Source organism: Phyllobates terribilis, unplaced genomic scaffold (assembly GCF_046119375.1).
Source record: "Phyllobates terribilis strain yellow unplaced genomic scaffold, ASM4611937v1 Scaffold_25__1_contigs__length_18738178, whole genome shotgun sequence".
NCBI classification, from domain to species: domain Eukaryota; kingdom Metazoa; phylum Chordata; class Amphibia; order Anura; family Dendrobatidae; genus Phyllobates; species Phyllobates terribilis.
Genome location: NW_027362785.1, coordinates 8,642,338 through 8,655,968, shown reverse-complemented (window position 1 = coordinate 8,655,968; position 13,631 = coordinate 8,642,338). Strand labels below are relative to the sequence as shown.

General features: G+C 51.5%; 1 long non-coding RNA gene across 1 annotated transcript in view; it reads right to left on the bottom strand.

The window, feature by feature from the left end:
• Window positions 1-470, bottom strand: part of LOC141176356 (uncharacterized) — a 51,480-nt gene extending 51,010 nt beyond the window's left edge. Inside the window, exon 1 of the long non-coding RNA XR_012253142.1 lies at window positions 420-470. This is a non-coding gene — a long non-coding RNA (uncharacterized lncRNA). The remainder of the gene's footprint in view (window positions 1-419) is intronic.
• Window positions 471-13,631: the final 13,161 nt, after the last annotated feature.

Sequence of the window (13,631 nt, the reverse complement as noted above, 5' to 3'; positions counted from 1 at the left end):
TCAAGATTATGTAACAAGCGATCAAGAAGTCACATCTATCTCAAAAAATAACCTATCACACGGCTTCATCGGTGAAAAATAAAAATGTTATGGGTCTTGGAAAAATGGCAACAAAACCCCCCAAAAATGTTTGGGTAAACTTCTGATTTTTTTTTACTACTAAAATAATAAAAAAAAAATGGACATGTTGGGTATCATATGTCAATAAAAAAAGTTATGGTTCTGGGAAGAAAAGGAATTGGCCAAAACGGGAAGGAATTGTGCCTGAAGAAGGAAGACGAAACCGAACATGAAAAATCACAAAAATAAAGCAATAATAATGGAAGGCAGAGATTCTTCTAGATACATTGTTATTATGGACTATTATATACGGCTTGACTAACCAGTTTGGTGCCGGTTAGGAGTCATCTGGATCTTACCTCTAGGGTCAGCATCAGTCTCGGGAAATAACACTATGTATCCAGGTCTCTTATATACCCCGTCTCATGGCCATCTGTAATTTCACTTATAATCTATATTTGGTCATTAATATTGGATGCAATAAAACCGTCTGGAGAAGTGTCGACGCAGGGGGAATTCTACTGGTGTTGGCCATTAGGAGAAGTCTTTAGCTGCCGGACATATGGACAAGTCATTTTTGTACCGGCATCATCTCAGGTTTTCCTAGGTCAAGTTTTTTCCTCCCCCCTCAATCGTAGTTTGCCCAGAATACATTCTGTCACTCCGGGGGTCAGACAGGATTGGGTAATCACCGCACAAGAAACGTCTGTAGACTTTAAGAATGAAAAATAGATATTAATTTGATTTAGGAATTATTTTTTAAAAAATTTTTGTAAATATTAATGAAAAATTTTTATGGGGGAAAATTGGAATATTAAATTCTTCTGGTTTTATATTAGTTTTCCTTCATGATAGCGAGAGATGATATCAAATGACCGTTCCTATCCACGTGTGGATTTTTAGTATCTAGCGTTTAATAGTCCATTCCACTAGATGGTGGTAAAGCTTCAGAGAGATAGCCATGAGTTCGAATTGTGCTCAAAATATGTTGAATTTTTTTTTGAAAACGATGTATTTGTTGTATCCGACCCCAATTTTTCGAGAAATTTGGTACAAATTTGGAAAAAGAGACAGCAGAGGTTGTAAAAGCCATAATCTTAAAATCATCAGCCTAATATTATATGTCTCGACGCGCGTCCAAAACAGATTTGACTCCATTAGACCTCTGAAGGTGTCTTACACCCCTTAGAGCAGATCATTTAGGTTTTGTCTTGTTGATTGATGTTGCCCCCATGGGTCAGAGTTGTTTTTTTACATCATATCCCACAGATTCTTGATGATCTCGGGAATTTCGAGGAAATTCAGCTCTTTAAATTCTTTATTAGAAATAATCGAGTCTTTTAAATAGGAATTCGACAGGTTTGACTATTTTTTTTTTTTCCAAAAATTCTATTCGAATTGGATTGAGGAGCTGCCATGAAGAAGATTTCACAAGAAAAGGGAAACAGCATCATCTAGCTCATCGAAAGCGGTCTCTCGGCCAAGAAAATTGCCAAACGGCATCATGTGAGCGCCATGACAGGAGAAAGAATACAAAAGTCTGTCCATACATTCAGAAGCCAAGAGGCTAGATATCGGAGTCAACATGTCAGCCAATCACAAGGTCTATCAGTTCTGGAACGACAAGCACGACAGTGGAGAAGGCTCGTAGGCTTCGTAATAGTGAGATCACAGACGTCCATGCAAACACCGTGTGACGCGCGTTACACAAGTCTGGAATGGTGGCCTGAAAAAAGTTGAAGAAGCCTCGACTTCAATATCGTCATTAGACGCGTCGGCTCGAGTTTGCAAAAAAGTATGAAAAGTGGAGACAGTAGAAGATTGGAAATGGGTGATTTGGAGAGATGAGACAAAAGTCAATAGACTAGACTCTGATAGGCGAAAAGGGTCTGGAAGAAATACGAGAAAAAGGAGCTAACGGATGGAGAAACTGAAGGAACTGTGAAGTTCGGTGGAGGAAGATTGATGATATGGGGTTGTTTCACAGCCAAAGGCGTTAGATACTTGACCGGGATCGATGGTGGTCTCAGTGCTGAGCTATATGTGAGTATCCTACAAGACGAGTTACTTTGTACACTCAAGTACTATGGGTATGAAAAGGACAACATAGTGTTCCAGCAGGACAAAAACCCGAAGCATGCACCGAGATTGGCGAAGAAGTGGTTCAATAACAATGAAGTAGAGGTGCTGGATTGACCCCCACAGTCCCCAGACCTCAACTCAATCAAGCAATAGAGTTAAAAGAAAAGCTATATGCATACCCAAGAGAGTCGACCAGTATGCACCAACTTTCCAACTTTGGAAACATGTAGAAGAGACCTGGGATCAGATTTGGTCAAGACATGCTTGGTCTGATCGAAAGCAGCCCAGAAGGTTTCAGCAAACCAAAGGTGGATTCAATAATCAGGGTGACCATTCTGTGAAGAACGCTAACATAAACTGATGGTGTTGCTGACTAATACCCTTATCAGAGGCAAAGGAGGCCAAATGTGACCTGAGCTTGGTAGCACTATGATGTTGCTAGTGGCGCCTCTTTTTTAGGCCAGCAAGAAATTCTTTAAGAAGAAGAGGGGCATGGATGTTCTCCCTGGGTTCCCAAGACCTCTCCTCCGGGCCAAATCCCTTTCAATCCACCAGAAAAAAGTTTTTTGCTCTTACCCTTTTGGTGGCCAAAATGTTCTCTACCTCGTAGACGTCCTCAGCGGAGACCGGAGCTGGAGAGGTACCTGGATCATTAGAAAAAGAATTAAGAACAACTGGTTTGAGCAGAGATACATGGAAGGAGTTGGGAATCAAGTAAGGTGGCCGGGAGTTTTATCTTGTAAGCCACGGGATTAATTTGCTTGAGAACCTCAAACGGACTGATGAACCGCGGACCCAACTTATACGATGGTATTTTGAGATGAACATGTTTGGAGGAGAGCCAGACCTTGTCTCCCGGACGGAATTGAGGCGGATCCAGACGTCTCTTATCGGCATGTTTCTTCATCCGCACAGAGGACAGAAGAAGTGTGGATCTAGTGTTCTCCCAAATAGTAGAAAATTCGCTGACCAGAGACTCCACGGCAGGGTTGTCCTTAGAAGCGGAGACGGGAAACGGAATCTGGGGGTGTTGGCTGTAGACCACAAAGAACAGGGATTTGGAAGAAGACTCATTCTCATGGTTGTTATAGGAGAACTCGGCCCAGGGCAGGAGCTCAACCCAATCATTATGGTGAGCACTGACGAAATGCCGGAGAAAGCTGGTGAGGACCTGGTTGATATGTTCCACTTGACCATTGGACTGAGGATGATAAGCAGAGGGGAAATCCAGAGTGACATCGAGCAGCTTACACGTAGCTCTCCAGAAGCGCGAAGTGAACTGAACCCCGCGATCAGACACAATGTGGAGGGGTAGGCCGTGGAGACGAAAGATGTGATGGATGAAGTCCTTAGCCAGCTCAGATGTGGACGGGAGACCAGGCAGAGGGATGAAGTGGGCCATTTTAGAAAAGCGGCCACCCAAATGACAGTACAACCGGCAGAAACAGGGAGATCCGTAATAAAGTCCATAGCTATGAGTTGCCACGGGGCGGAAGGTACGGGTAAAGGCAGGAGACAGCCGGTGGGAAGATGCCTGGGAACTTTGTTATGGGCACAGGAGGAACAAGCCTTGATGAAATTCGCAACATCCTTGCGTAGAGAGGGCTACCAGTAATGCCGGGCAATGAGCAGAAAGGTCTTCCTCTGGCCTGCATGGCCGGCTAGGTTGGAAGAATGACCCCAGAGAAGAACCTTCTTACAATCCGGAACAGCTACAAAAGTCTTACCGGGTGGAAGACGAGACAGGTCAAACGGGGCCACAGTCATTACTCTGGAGGTGTCGATGATATGCAGAGGCTCCTCCTCTTGGTCAGAGGACAGGAATGAGCGGGATAGAGCGTTGGCTCTAATGTTCTTGTCCGCAGGGCGGTAGTGTAATGTAAAGCAGAATCGGGCAAAGAACATAGACCACCGGGCCTGATGTGGATTGAGTCTCTGGGCGTTTTGTAAATAGGCCAGGTTTTTGTGGTCTGTGTAGATGACTACCGGGTGCAGAGCCCCTTCCAGCAGGTAGCACCACTCCTCCAGCGCCAATTTGATGGCAAGCATCTCACGATCTCCTATGGAGTAGTTGCGCTCGGATGAGGAGAAGAGGTTGGAGAAGAAGCCGCAGGTTACCATTCTTCCGGACAGGGATTTCTGGGTGAGCACCGCTCCAGCTCCGGAGGAGGAAGCATCAACCACCAGGAAGAACTGCTTGTTGCAATCTGGACAGTGCGGCACAGGGGCGGAGGAGAAGGCTTGTTTTAGGGAGACGAAGTCCATTCCTTGGGATTTGCTCCCTTACGGGTGAGCGCGGAGATGGGAGCGGTCAGGGAGGAGAAATGAGGGATGAAGAGGCGGTAATAATTTGCGAAGCCCAGGAATCGCTGAATCGCCTTCAACCCCTCCGGTCGGGGCCATTTTAAGATGGCAGAGACCTTCTCGGGATCCATCCGAAGACCAGTCTTGGAGATAATATATCAGGGAAGCTGAGTGCACCAGCAGCAGCAGGGAGGCCGGAAGATGCTGGAGCAGGACCGCGGCGGTAGGGGGGACGGCTTCTCTGACTGGCAGGGGGCAGAGATGCTTAAGCTACACCTCCATAGCCTGTATGCACGCTCACCAAGCAACCTCCATGGCCTGTATGCACGCTCACCACACAACCTCCATGGCCTGTATGCACGCTCACCACACAACCTCCATGGCCTGTATGCACGCTCACCAAGCAACCTCCATGGCCTGTATGCACGCTCACCACACAACCTCCATGGCCTGTATGCACACTGACCACCCAACCTCCAAGTCCTGTATGCACGCTCACCACCCAACCTCCATGTCCTGTATGAACGCTCACCACACAACCTCCATAGCCTGCATGCACGCTCACCACACAACCTCCATGTCCTGTATGCACGCTCACCACACAACCTCCAAGTCCTGTATGCACGCTCACCACCCAACCTCCATGTCCTGTATGCACGCTCACCACACAACCTCCATAGCCTGCATGCACGCTCACCACACAACCTCCATTTCCTGTATGCACGCTCACCACACAACCTCCATGTCCTGTATGCACGCTCACCACACAACCTTCATGGCCTGTATGCACGCTCACCACACAACCTTCATGGCCTGTATGCACGCTCACCACCCAACCTCCAAGTCCTGTATGCACGCTCACCACACAACCTCCATTACCTGTATGCACGCTCACCACACAAGCTCCATGGCCTGTATTCACGCTCACCACACAACCTCCATGACCTATATGCACGCTTACCACGCAACCTCCATTACCTGTATGCACGCTCACCACACAACCTCCATGGCCTGTATGCACGCTTACCACACAACCTCCATGACCTGTATGCACGCTCACCACACAACCTCCATGGCCTGTATGCACGCTCACCACGCAACCTCCATGTCCTGTATGCACACTCACCACACAACCTCCATGGCCTGTATGCACACTCACCACACAACCTCCATGACCTGTATGCACACTCACCACACAACCTCCATGACCTGTATGCACGCTCACCACGCAACCTCCATGGCCTGTATGCACGCTCACCACACAACCTCCATGACCTGTATGCACGCTCACCACACAACCTCCATGGCCTGTATGCACACTCACCACACAACCTCCATGGCCTGTATGCACGCTCACCACATAACCTCCATGTCCTGTATGCACACTCACCACGTAACCTCCATGGCCTGTATGCACACTCACCACGTAACCTCCATGGCCTGTATGCACACTCACCACGTAACCTCCATGGCCTGTATGCACACTCACCACGTAACCTCCATGGCCTGTATGCACGCTCACCACACAACCTCCATGGCCTGTATGCACGCTCACCACACAACCTCCATGACCTGTATGCACACTCACCACGTAACCTCCATGGCCTGTATGCACGCTCACCACACAACCTCCATGACCTGTATGCTCGCTCATCACACAACCTCCATGGCCTGTATGCACACTCACCACGTAACCTCCATGGCCTGTATGCACACTCACCACACAACCTCCATGGCCTGTATGCACACTCACCACGTAACCTCCATGGCCTGTATGCACGCTCACCACACAACCTCCATGACCTGTATGCACACTCACCACGTAACCTCCATGGCCTGTATGCACACTCACCACACAACCTCCATGACCTGTATGCACACTCACCACGTAACCTCCATGGCCTGTATGCACACTCACCACGTAACCTCCATGGCCTGTATGCACACTCACCACACAACCTCCATAACCTGTATGCACACTCACCACACAACCTCCATGGCCTGTATGCACACTCACCACGTAACCTCCATGGCCTGTATGCACACTCACCACGTAACCTCCATGGCCTGTATGCACACTCACCACACAACCTCCATAACCTGTATGCACACTCACCACACAACCTCCATGGCCTGTATGCACACTCACCACGTAACCTCCATGGCCTGTATGCACACTCACCACGTAACCTCCATGGCCTGTATGCACACTCACCACACAACCTCCATGACCTGTATGCAAGCTCACCACACAACCTCCATGGCCTGTATGCACAATCACCACACAACCTCCATGGCCTGTATGCACACTCACCACACAACCTCCATGACCTGTATGCACGCTCACCACACAACCTCCATGGCCTGTATGCACACTCACCACACAACTTCCATGACCTGTATGTACGCTCACCACACAACCTCCATGGCCTGTATGCACACTCACCACACAACCTCCATGGACTGTATGCACGCTCAAAACACAACCTCCACGGCCGGTATGCACACTCACCACACAACCTCCATGTCCTGTATGCACGCTCACCACACAACCTCTACGGCCGGTATGCACGCTCACCACACAACCTCCATGGCCTGTATGCACACTCACCACACAGCCTCCATGTCCTGTATGCACACTCACCACACAACCTCCATGGCCTGTATGCACGCTCACCACGCAACCTCCATGTCCTGTATGCACACTCACCACACAACCTCCATGGCCTGTATGCACACTCACCACACAACCTCCATGTCCTGTATGCACACTCACCACACAACCTCCATGGCCTGTATGCACACTCACCACACAACCTCCATGTCCTGTATGCACACTCACCACACAACCTCCATGACCTGTATGCACACTCACCACACAACCTCCATGACCTGTATGCACACTCACCACACAACCTCCATGGCCTGTATGCACGCTCACCACATAACCTCCATGTCCTGTATGCACACTCACCACGTAACCTCCATGTCCTGTATGCACACTCACCACGTAACCTCCATGTCCTGTATGCACACTCACCACACAACCTCCATGGCCTGTATGCACGCTCACCACACAACCTCCATGGCCTGTATGCACACTCACCACGCAACCTCCATGTCCTGTATGCACACTCACCACACAACCTCCATGTCCTGTATGCACACTCACCACACAACCTCCATGACCTGTATGCACGCTCACCACACAACCTCCATGGCCTGTATGCACACTCACCACACAACCTCCATGTCCTGTATGCACGCTCACCACACAACCTCCATGGCTTGTATGCACACTCACCACACAACCTCCATGGCCTGTATGCACGCTCACCACACAACCTCCATGACCTGTATGCACGCTCACCACACAACCTCCATGACCTGTATGCACACTCACCACACAACCTCCATGGCCTGTATGCACGCTCACCACACAACCTCCATGGCCTGTATGCACACTCACCACACAACCTCCATGTCCTGTATGCACGCTCACCACACAACCTCCATGTCCTGTATGCACACTCACCACACAACCTCCATGGCCTGTATGCACGCTCACCACACAACCTCCATGACCTGTATGCACACTCACCACACAACCTCCATGACCTGTATGCACACTCACCACACAACCTCCATGGCCTGTATGCACGCTTACCACACAACCTCCATGGCCTGTATGCACGCTCACCACACAACCTCCATGGCCTGTATGCACGCTCACCACCCAACCTCCATAGCCTGTATGCACGCTCACCAAGCAACCTCCATGGCTGGTTTGCACACTCACCACGCAACCGTCATGGCCTGTATGCACACTCACCACACAACCTCCACGGTCTATATGTACGCTCACCACGCAACCTCCATGGCCTGTATGCACGCTCATCACGCAACCTCCATGACCTGTATGCACGTTCAACACACAACCTCCATGGCCTGTATGCACGCTCACCACACAACCTCCATGGCCTGTATGCACGCTCACCACACAACCTCCATGTCCTGTATGCACACTCACCACTCAACCTCCATGGCTTGTATGTACGCTCACCACACAACCTCCATGGCCTGTATGCACACTCGCCACACAACCTCCATGGCCTGTTTGCACGCTCACCACACAACCTCCATAGCCTGTATGCACGCTCACCACACAACCTCCATGGCCTATATGTATGCTCACCACGCAACCTCCATGGCCTGTATGCACGCTCACCACGCAACCTCCATGGCCTGTATGCACGCTCACCACACAACCTCCATGGCCTGTATGCACGCTCACCACACAACCTCCATGGCCTGTATGCACGCTAACCACTCAACCTCCATGACCTGTATGCACACTCACCACACAACCTCCATGACCTGTATGCACGCTCACCACACAACCTCCACGGTCTATATGTACGCTCACCACGCAACCTCCATGGCTTGTATGCACGCTCACCACGCAACCTCCATGACCTGTATGCACGCTCACCACTCAACCTCCATGGCTTGTATGTACGCTCACCACGCAACCTCCATGACCTGTATGCACGTTCAACACACAACCTCCATGGCCTGTATGCACGCTCACCACACAACCTCCATGGCCTGTATGCACGCTCACCACGCAACCTCCATGACCTGTATGCACGTTCAACACACAACCTCCATGGCCTGTATGCACACTCACCACACAACCTCCATGGCCTGTATGCACGCTCACCACGCAACCTCCATGGCTGGTTTGCACACTCACCACGCAACCTCCATGGCCTGTATGCACGCTCACCACACAACCTCCATGACCTGTATGCACGCTCACCACACAACCTCCATGGCCTGTATGCACGCTCACCACGCAACCTCCATGGCTGGTTTGCACACTCACCACGCAACCTCCATGGCCTGTATGCACACTCACCACGTAACCTCCATGGCCTGTATGCACGCTCACCACACAACCTCCATGGCCTGTATGCACGCTCACCACACAACCTCCATGGCCTGTATGCACGCTCACCACACAACCTCCATGGCCTGTATGCACGCTCACCACACAACCTCCATGGCCTGTATGCACGCTCACCACGCAACCTCCATGGCTGGTTTGCACACTCACCACGCAACCTCCATGGCCTGTATGCACACTCACCACGTAACCTCCATGACCTGTATGCACGCTCACCACGCAACCTCCATGTCGTGTATGCACGCTCACCACACAACCTCCATGGCCTGTATGCACGCTCACCACACAACCTCCATGGCATGTATGCACACTCAGCACGCAACCTTCATGGCCTGTATGCACGCTCACCACACAACCTCCATGGCATGTATGCACACTCAGCACGCAACCTCCATGGCCTGTATGCACGCTCACCACCCAACCTCCATGGCATGTATGCACGCTCACCACGCAACCTCCATGTCCTGTATGCACGCTCACCACGCAACCTCCATGGCCTGTATGCACGCTCACCACACAACCTCCATGACCTGTATGCACACTCACCACACAACCTCCATGACCTGTATGCACACTCACCACACAACCTCCATGACCTGTATGCACGCTCACTATACAACCTCCATGGCCTGTATGCACGCTCACCACACAACCTCCATGACCTGTATGCACGCTCACCACACAACCTCCATGGCCTGTATGCACGCTCACCACACAACCTCCATGGCCTGTATGCACGCTCACCACATAACCTCCATGTTCTGTATGCACGCTCACCACACAACCTCCATGGTCTATATGTACGCTCACCACGCAACCTCCATGGCCTGTATGCACGCTCACCACACAACTTCCATGACCTGTATGCACGCTCACCACTCAACCTTCATGTCCTGTATGCACACTCACCACATAACCTCCATGGCCTGTATGCACGCTCACCACACAACCTCCATGTCCTGTATGCACGCTCACAACACAACCTCCATCATGACCTGTATGCACACTCACCACACAACCTCCATGGCCTGTATGCATGCTCACCACACAACCTCCATGGCCTGTATGCAAGCTCACCACACAACCTCCATGTCCTGTATGCACGCTCACCACACAACCTCCATGGCCTGTATGCACGCTCACCACGCAACCTCCATGTCCTGTATGCACACTCACCACACAACCTCCATGACCTGTATGCTCGCTCACCACACAACCTCCATGGCCTGTATGCACGCTCACCACCCAACCTCCATGACCTATATGCACGCTCACCACACAACATCCATGGCCTGTATGTATGCTCACCACACAACCTTCATGGCCTGTATGCACGCTCACCACACAACCTCCATGTCCTGTATGCACACTCACCACACAACTTCCATGGCCTGTATGTATGCTCACCACACAACCTTCATGACCTGTATGCACACTCACCACACAACCTCCATGTCCTGTATGCACACTCACCACACAACTTCCATGGCCTGTATGTATGCTCACCACACAACCTCCATGGCCTGTATGCACGCTCACCACAAAACCTCCATGGCCTGTATGCAAGCTCACCACACAACCTCCATTTCCTGTATGCACGCTCACCACACAACCTCCATGTCCTGTATGCACGCTCACCACACAACCACCATGGCCTGTATGTATGCTCACCACACAACCTCCATGACCTGTATGCACGCTCACCACAAAACCTCCATGACCTGTATGCACGCTCACCACACAACCTCCATGTCCTGTATGCACGCTCACCACACAACCACCATGGCCTGTATGCACACTCACCACACAACCTCCATAGCCTGTATGCACGCTCACCACACAATCTCCATGGCCTGTATGCACGCTCACCACACAACCTCCATGACCAGTATGCACACTCATCACACACCCTCCATGACCTGTATGCACGCTCACCACACAACCTCCATGGCCTGTATGCACGTTCACCACAAAACCTCCATGACCTGTATGCACACTCACCACACAACCTCCATGTCCTGTATGCACGCTCACCACACAACCTCCATGACCTGTATGCACGCTCACCACACAACCTCCATGGCCTGTATGCACGCTCACCACACAACCTCCATGGCCTGTATGCACACTCACCACACAACCTCCATGTCCTGTATGCACGCTAACCACATAACCTCCATGGCCTGTATGCACACTCACCACACAACCTCCATGTCCTGTATGCTCGCTCACCACACAACCTCCATGGCCTGTATGCACGCTCACCACATAACCTCCATGACCTGTATGCACGCTCACCACACAACCTCCACGGCTTGTATGTACGCTCACCACACAACCTCCATGACCTGTATGCACGCTCACCACACAACCTCCACGGTCTATATGTACGCTCACCACGCAACCTCCATGGCCTGTATGCACGCTCACCACGCAACCTCCATGACCTGTATGCACGTTCAACACACAACCTCCATGGACTGTATGTACGCTCACCACACAACCTCCATGACCTGTATGCATGCTCACCACACAACCTCCATGGCCTGTATGCACGCTCACCACGCAACCTCCATGTCCTGTATGCACGCTCACCACACAACCTCCATGGCCTGTATGCACGCTCACCACACAACCTCCATGGCTTGTATGTACGCTCACCACACAACCTCCATGACCTGTATGCATGCTCACCACACAACCTCCATGGCCTGTATGCACACTCGCCACACAACCTCCATGGCCTGTATGCACGCTCACCACACAACCTCCATAGCCTGTATGCACGCTCACCAAGCAACCTCCATGGCCTGTATGCATGCTCACCACACAACCTCCATGACCTGTATGCACGCTCACCACACAACCTCCATGACCTGTATGCACACTCACCACACAACCTCCATGACCTGTATGCACGCTCACCACCCAACCTCCATGGTCTGTATACACGCTCACCACACAACCTCCGTGGCCTGTATGCACGCTCACCACACAACGTCCATGTCCTGTATGCACACTCACCACACAACCTCCATGGCCTGTATGCACGCTCACCACACAACCTCCGTGGCCTGTATGCACGCTCACCACACAACCTCCATGGACTGTATGCACGCTCACCACCCAACCTCCGTGGACTATATGCACGCTCACCACGCAACCCCCGTGGCCTGTATGCACGCTCACCACGCAACCTCCGTGGCCTGTATGTACGCTCACCACCCAACCTCCATGTCCTGTATGCACGCTCACCACGTAACTTCCATGGCCTGTATGCACGCTCACCACACAACCTCCATGACCTGTATGCACACTCACCACACAACCTCCATGACCTGTATGCACACTCACCACACAACCTCCATGACCTGTATGCACACTCACCACACAACCTCCATGACCTGTATGCACGCTCACCACACAACCTCCATGTCCTGTATGTACGCTCACCACACAACCTCCATGACCTGTATGCACGCTCACCACACAACCTCCATGACCTGTATGCACGCTCACCACACAACCTCCATGTCCTGTATGCACGCTCACCACACAACCTCCATGGCCTGTATGCACGCTCACCACACAACCTCCATGGCCTGTATGCACGCTCACCACATAACCTCCATGACCTGTATGCACGCTCACCACACAACCTCCACGGCTTGTATGTACGCTCACCACACAACCTCCATGACCTGTATGCACGCTCACCACACAACCTCCACGGTCTATATGTACGCTCACCACGCAACCTCCATGGCCTGTATGCACGCTCACCACGCAACCTCCATGACCTGTATGCACGTTCAACACACAACCTCCATGAACTGTATGCACGCTCACCACACAACCTCCATGGCCTGTATGCACGCTCACCACACAACCTCCATGTCCTGTATGCACACTCACCACTCAACCTCCATGGCTTGTATGTACGCTCACCACACAACCTCCATGACCTGTATGCACGCTCACCACAAAACCTCCATGGCCTGTATGCACACTCGCCACACAACCTCCATGGCCTGTATGCACGCTCACCACACAACCTCCATAGCCTGTATGCACGCTCACCAAGCAACCTCCATGGCTGGTTTGCACACTCACCACGCAACCGTCATGGTCTGTATGCACACTCACCACACAACCTCCACGGTCTATATGTACGCTCACCACGCAACCTCCATGGCCTGTATGCACGCTCACCACA